Below are 8379 nucleotides of genomic sequence, written 5' to 3' on the forward strand. Positions count from 1 at the left end.
ATTTTAATTCATTGATTCATTGATTGAATAAACAGATACCCATGAGATTTACCATGGAACCAGCACGGTTTTAAGTACTGGGGATACTGTAGTTTATAGCTAGATAAAGTCCTTCCATTCACGGAGATTTCATTCTTGTAGGGGTAGAGGATGGGGAAGTAAATGCACAAACAAGTAACTACATAATAAGTCTTATGGTATGACAAGCACCATCTGAAATTAATAAATATTTATCTTAAGTTCCTTGAGTCAGGTCTTTGTATGTCTTCTTCTGAGTTATGCCATATATTCAGAGGGTCACACCTATCAAAAAGGGAATCTTGGTTCCGGGAATGGAAAGAACTGAACGCTACCAAACTCTTAGATATAGGCCCACACAAGGGCAGTGGGAAGGGAAGGCACAGATTTTGTGAAAATATTTTTCTAGTAGCCTAGTCAATTTACAGACCTGCAAAGGGGGGCGGGGTGCAATGGGTCCTGCTAAATCCCTGGCTTTTTAATATTGTCTTTCTTGGGTGCCTGGGTGGCTCAGATGGTTAAGGGTCTGCCTTCGGCTCAGGTCACGATCCCAGGGTCCTGGGATCGATTACCGCATCAGGCTCTCTGCTCAGCGGGGAGCCTGCTTCTCCCTCTGCCTCTCTCTCTGTCTCTTATGAATAAATAAATAAAATCTTAAAAAAATATATTGTCTTTCTCTTGTGTTTTCTACCTTTTTAATAAATGTTTTTGTCTTTTCATTTCCATGCCCTTTTTGATTTATTGGTAAACTCAATGTACTCAAGTAAAATGTACTGACAAAGTGGGATTAAAATTATTATTATATTAATATAGTATATGGAACAAGTATTATTATCTGGCTCTTGAATGTGATATTTCTAGAAACAAGCTGGCTTTTTACCTAATAACAATACATTAATGATTCATATTCATATGCGTTGCAGAGAAAGCAGGTAAGTGCCTGATAGAGCCCAAAGAAAACCTGGTGGTAAAACCTGGAGGAAGAGAATGATTGATCTCAGAAATCTAAAACAAAATTCCTCAGTGTGGGCAAAGTTTGCTTTGAGATTTTAGGAATGAATGTAGTATTTCAACAGGTAGAGATCTAAGGAAATGGCATCTCAGAGAATACTGTGAACCAAGGAAAAGAATAAAAGCCATGTTATGGAAATGATGAATGTCCTGGGTTGACTGTAATACAAGGTTTTATGAAGAAGAATAAAACAGAGGACAAGTCTGGAAAAAGTTGTAAGGTTCACATCTTGGATGACCTTGATGTTCTGCCAAGCTTTTGGTACTGATACACACAGACACATGCACATAGACACACCCACACGTGCGTGCACATGTGCACACACACACACACACACTTGGTAAGAAAATAACTTGATGGTAGCTTGAGGGAGAGAAAGGAGGGAGAGAGACCAGCTATATCACCACTGTGAAGTCCTGGAAAGTGGATGAGTTCCTAAATAGCACATTGGTTATAGAGAGGGAAATGGGGTGGATTAATTTGAGAGAAGAATTAGATTTAGAAATAACAGGTCATAATAGTCAATCTGTTTTCAGGAATAAATGAGACAGAGGAAATTGAAGGAGTGCTTTCTGGTTGATTAATCTAGAGGATAGTGGTGCTGTAGAAAGCAGAGTAGAAACCAAAGGCAGACAGGCTGACTGAGGGGAAGAAATTAATAAGCTCAGTTTGAGACATTTTAGGTTTGCTGTATGAACAAGACACGCTTTTTACATTCAGAGAAATGGCTGAGGGTGTAAATCTGAAACTTAAGAGGGTCCAGGGTTTGGGTCATAGGTCTCCTGGGAACTATTTGGGAAGTGTGAGTAAAATCAGTTAGGAAAGGACTGTCAAATGGAACATCAATCAACTGTAAATCACCTAGGAACACAGTTCCACTGAGCAATCATGACCTTCTTATACTAGCTGTATTTTTTTTAATTTAACTGATATATGAGAAAAAAGAAACATCAACAAACCCATTCAAGCGAGGTTCTAAAATATGCCTTGCTTTATTTTCAGGAACAAAATTAAAGGAAGGTTTATTTTCCCTTTCATGTATTTGTTAAGTGATGACAAGTATGTCATTGTCAATAGTTTCACTTAAATATTGAAGAATAATTGGGTGTCTTGGTGAGTAAATGCCTCAAAAACCTAAGTAGGGTCACATGTCCATTCTTGAGCTAATCATTGGCAAGGGGAATGGGATTCCCTCTTGGACCATCATTCTATTCCTGGAGGGAGAGTGGGATTTACCTCATCAAGATATCTAGCCATTGGGTCTTGGGTGTACAGTAGTAGTTACCTGAAAAAAACAAATCAGGAAAGTAAGAAAAGAAAGGTTATCATGAGTGGAAAAAGTAATGTCTGTTATATCATGATGATATGGTTAAGTGAATAAAGAACAGTAACAATAGTTTGCATCTCAACCTTTATTGTTGAATATTATTCTAAAATGTATTACTTCTTCTTACTTGAGTAAATAGAATTTGTAAAGGAGTTCATCCCCAGGGTTATCAATTTGCATTAGCATGAATCATCATTACAAAAAATAATGTAAAAGTGTAGAGAACTGAACTACTACAATATCACAAAATATATTGGAAGATGTCTTAATGAATTTTTATGATATAATATTTTAAGAATTTAAGTCCAGAAGGGAGGGATATTGTTTGTTCAGTTCACTGGTGAATATCCAGTGCCTAAAACAATACCTTATACACAGTAGGCTCTCAATAAATATCTATGAAATGAATAAATGAGGAAAATATGTATGTTATCTTAGTTGTGATTTTTTATGCCTCTCTGAAAAAAGAATTCTCTCTAAATATTTTATATCAAATTATTAGGTATTTAATTTGTGCTGATTCTATTATTCCCTTTTGTAATGTTGTTTCTAAATTTAACTATGTGTGATCTTCTCAATTGCCCTTCAACTTCATCCAAAGTTCTGGGTTTAGTCATATTGGCTTGTTTCTCTGCTTGGTATTCAGATATCCTGGTATGATTTGTTTTGAATGGGCAGAAGTATATTTTTTTTGATAGCCAATTTCCTCGAACTCCACTTTCTAAGAGAAACCCAAAGATTCACTGTACTAGTCTTTAAACTTGATACAATTAGCTTCCTGAAGTTAATTTTCTTAATCTTGCTGACATTTCCATTCCCTTCCCTTAGGGAAAGGAATTCAATTTCATCAACTTGTGATTGTTTCCTTAAGGTTTCTTTCTACTATTAGAAGCCCATCTAATTTTTACCTATGAGCAAGTATCAGACCTGATGTCTGCCCTGGAAAATGTTACCTTCCTCACAGGAGACCATTCTATGGAGATCTCATTGCTTCCAAACTACTCTATCATTGAGTATTCTCATTTTGATATGTACCTGTCAACCCTTATCTTTAAAATCACTATCGGTTGACTAAAGAAAACCTTATTAAACTTCTTTCCTTGATTAGTGGTTTACACAAGTTATATTAGATTTAGAATATAGTTATTTTATGTGTTCTTATCATGTTGACTCTAATGCAGTATTTTTTCCAAATAATCTCATTACTACACCTTTTTTCTGAGTTAATGAAAGCTTTAATTTCAAAAATAATTATGAATGCTCTCTCTTTCCTAAGCCAGTCCTCCAGTTCCAAGTGCTATTCTACTACTTGTCAGGTATTTTAATAGCATCTTTTCTCTGGCCCTGCTATGGTGCCTCCATAGACTCATAATTAATTCCTTCATTCAAAAGTCACATCAGACAATATTTGAATAGTTGTATGATTATTTCCTCACAAAATAATATAGAAATGTAACAGATGAAGAGATATTTTAAATGTATTATGTCATGGTCATTGAAACATATAAATGTCACTGTTCATTGAATATAAAACATTAGAGAAAGTAAGCAAATAACCGTGATAGAAAAAGAATAAAAATCTTCAATTCATTTTTATTAGAAAGAAAAAAGTGATAAAAGATTTGGTGAGAGCCTATGGAAGAGTTAAATGAATAGCTGAATCTATTTAATGGATTAAACAAGAAGATATTGGGGACGCCTGGGTGGCTCAGTTGTTAAGCGTCTGCCTTCGGCTCGGGTCATGGTTCCAGGATCCTGATATCGAGCCCCGCATAGGGCTCTCTGCTCGGCAGGAAGCCTGCTTCTCCCTCTCCCACTCCGCTTGCTTGTGTTCTCTCTCTCACTGTGTCTCTGTCTGTCAAATAAATAAATTTTTTTAAAAAGAAGATATTGGATGACTAAAGAAGATAAGAAAATAACCATTTTATAAACACTGAAAAATGCTTCAAATTAATTTTCATTAGTTCTTTTTATTTCATTAACTAGTACATTTTGAGTGTTACTAGGTACAGGTTCAGAGAACATAGGGATAAATAACATGTAGTCTTTGCTAAGAATGAAATTACATCTTAGAATGAGAGATAGTTTATTAAGGCTTTGTTTTCTCTCTTTTACTGCATGTCTATGATGGAAATCATAATAAGTACAATGGGAATGCAAAGAAAGTTTGGTTGAGAAGTCAGTTATCCTTAGGATAAGAGCAAATGATTCAGGGATAAGAATATCTATTTATGGGCGCCTGGGTGGCTCAGTCGTTAAGCGTCTGCCTTCGGCTCAGGTCGTGATCCCAGGGTCCTGGGATCGAGTCCCACATCGGGCTCCCTGCTCAGCGGGAGGCCTGCTTCTCCCTCTCCCTCTCCCCCTGCTTGTGTTCCTGCTCTCGCTGTGTCTCTCTCTGTCAAATAAGTAAATAAAATCTTTAAAAAAAAAAAAAAGAATATCTATTTATATGTATTTGTAAATAAGATTGTACTGACTGCACAAAGGTAATTGTATTCCACTGTTGCATAGACATCTCCAGCATAGGGTATCAGAGAAGATGGTAAGATAGACAATCACAGGCCAGACTGTGGATATTTTCATTGAAAGTTCAGCCTCTGAAGTACAGAAATCTTTGGTTTCTTATACAAGGATGCCAGGACACAGAGGTGGAGGATGGTTAGCATACAACTGGGTCAATGGACCATGAGAGAGTGAAAGATGGATTTAAAGAAAGGCATTTGGAGTTAGAAGACTCCTGGGTTGATAACTTCTGTCCACTTGAAGGGCCACAGGGGATAGCATGGATCAGGAGTATGTTTATGGTGGGGGAAAAAGTCAAATGATATCTCCTTTTGGGTATTTCCTCTTTTGTCTACCCCAGTATGTCCTAAATGTTCTACTGGGTATCCTCAAGCTAACTGCAATGAAATGTTTTACTTGACTTTAAAATTGCATACTAAATTTCTTAAAAGGAGAATCCGATGATATTTTTGTTTGCTTCAATAATTTTTGAAAGGTATGTGTTTGACCTTTATCGAAGGTCATTAAGAAAACTATCTTACGATAGACACACTCATACAAGCACACTCTAGTCTCTTCCAAATTAAAAACGAATGCTCAGTGCCCCTGATCCCCACCATCTTTCCACTATACTCCCATCTGTCTCTAACCCTGTTCAAAGCAAACCTCAAAAGTTATCTACATTTGTTGTCTCTCCTTTCTCAACCATTATTCACACATCAATCTGGCTTCATTCCCAAGCACAGTCCACACAATGCCATTTAGCCTACTCTTGCCCAGGTCAACTTACAATCTACAAAATGCTAAATCCAAAGGATATTTTCTGTCCTCATCTTATTAAGTCTCCTAGCAGCATTTGACAAGATTTACCATTACTTCCTTCTTGAAACAGTTTTTCTTCTTGGCTTTAATGACACCCCAGTGATCATAGCACCCATAATAAACATTGTGGGTGGTAAATTTACATTTTTCTCTTTACCATCATTTTAATTTTCCTTTTCCATTTCCACTGATACCATGCCTTGTTTGTGAAATACCATAAGTCCTTGAGGGAAAGAGAATATATATTATTAAGATAAAATTAAACATGCAATCAACAATATGGGCTATCTTATGGTTAAAGGATGCAATAAAGAATTCAAAGAATACATAACCATGGACCTAGTGAAATAAAACTGTATGTCCAAATATGTTATCTAAAAAGATATCCACTTTCAACAACGTCAAATAGAGAGCATTTGTTTTTATATATGGACTACCTAACGCCACACATAATTCTTATTAAAACACACAATGTTTTGATAAGGGCAATGAAGGCAACAATGAAAACCAGGCTCAAAAAATTCTAAGGGACTATATACAGTTGAATTCTCTCTCCAGTAAAAAGAGCCAATTTTCTTAGGGAAAGGCCTTCATCAACCTTGGGACCCAGCAGCAGTTGTTATAAAACATTTCTAACCAGAATACATGGAACAGTTTGTCAGGATGGGGATGTGATATAATCATAGAATCACTGGATGTGAGCCAGAGGAGGTGGATTAAAAATTATAGTGTTGCACCTTAGCTGTCTAGGGGATGATTAGGCTAGGCCTCTGCAGGCAAAGGAAGCACAGCACTTACATAGTTAGTCAAACAAATATCTTGCTCTTGAATACATTTCAGAGAGAGATTATATTACAAACTAAATGGTAAGCGATTGAGAATTGGCAAATGGAAAATTTTACCAAGAGATGTCTCTGAATTAAGGTAAATTCTACTGATTTTCCAAAAGAGTCAAAATGGAATGCTGACAGCTTTTATTATAGCATTTTATTCTTTCTGAGGAATTAGTTGTGTTAAAGTCTGAAAGAAAGGTCAGTGAAATTCTTGGTTGACAAAAGATTTCATAGAAACCAGAGGCACCGTCATGGAGTTTGAACAACAAATATCTCTTCCTTGGATGGCTTTTCTAAGATTAAAGATAATCCCAAAGATAATAAAATTGCTGTCTTCTGAATAAATATAGAAAAAATTTTAGAAAAAATTTTAAGCTAAAAAATAAAAATAAGTCAATTTAGAAGAAGCACGGCAATTAGGCATGGGTATTTTCTGTTTAACTAAAATGTACCAGGGTGCAACATGTATCAAAATCCTTGTTTAATTTCTGGCTTTCACCTCACCAATTCTACCTGTAGCAATAAATCCAATGGAAATCATTAGAAATATGCACAAAGAATCATGGAAAGGCTACTAACTGTGCTGCCTGGCTCTCCCCACTCCCCAAGGCACAGTCTGAGACAAGGACTTGCATTTCTGTGGTAATACCAGCCAGCAGGAATGAAGGGCAGGAGACACTGAAGGATGGAAGAAAAAAAACATAAAAAGTACCTGTTGTCAGGGTCACCAACTGGGGCTTCATCCCACCTGGGATCTCCTCAAGAGCCTATAACATGCCTCTCAGAGTTTTACTATTGACAATCAACTGGAAGAAGCATTCATCCATAAGGGCTCATCTCCCATTGGTTGAGGGCTGCTCTGCAGGCATTATCTTTGTTCTCCATCCCCCTACACTCTGCGTGGATTAGTGCCAATTCCTGGGCACTCTTGGCCTCATAGTGAGAGAAGGATATTGCTTTAGGAGAGATGCTGTTGGCCTACAGTGAATTAAAGCCTAAAGAGTAGTGTCTACTACGGTTGTTGCTAGAATCAATGGTGAGGTCCAGAGCATGTTGGTGGGACATCAGAAGCATTTGAGGCACTAATTATGGTGGTTATTTTTAAATAATGTTCAAAAATTGAGAAATAACCAAATAAACCAAATATTCACAAAAATGGAGTTTGGTTATTATAGTGTATAGCCTATATGACAAAATATTTTGCAGCCACTTAAATATGTTTTAGGAGAATATTTAATGTTTTGGGAAATTGTTCACAGTATTAAGTGAACAAAATAGATAATAAAAGATATTTATAGGTCTTATTTTATGCATAAAATAACTTTAAAGAATATATCGTATTAACAGTGGGTATTTGTGTGTAGTAGGATTACAGGTTATCTTCATTTTCCCTTTTGTACTTTTCCATATTTTCTAAATGTTTTATAAAGAGCACAGTACTATTTTATAACTAAAAAATCAATGCAAAAAAAAAATCCCATCACACAGAACTTATTCTATAGTCCCACTGTCCAGGAGTCCATCCAGGTTTCACTCTAAAATCTTTCTCTCCACCAAATATTAACTGTATGCCTGAAAGGCCCATTACAGATTTCACTGTCTTTGACTTGGTGATGTAGCCACAGTTCAAGCCTTCCCATCTCTCACTGACTTGCCGCTACAAAGCAACTCTATGCTTGGACCCCATCAGAAGTTTCAGTGTAGGTAAAAACATATTCACTTAATTGAATTATTACTCCTTGATACAGCCAGTAGAAACAGAAAAGTCAGAAATTTCAAAAAGTGCTGAGAAAAATTAGGCAGTCATTCAATATATTTCGTGTGCAAAAAAATACTTACAGAATTACTTATTTCCTGAGAAAGAA

Source organism: Leptonychotes weddellii, chromosome 1 (assembly GCF_054177405.1).
Source record: "Leptonychotes weddellii isolate Sample4059 chromosome 1, ASM5417740v2, whole genome shotgun sequence".
NCBI classification, from domain to species: Eukaryota; Metazoa; Chordata; class Mammalia; order Carnivora; family Phocidae; genus Leptonychotes; species Leptonychotes weddellii.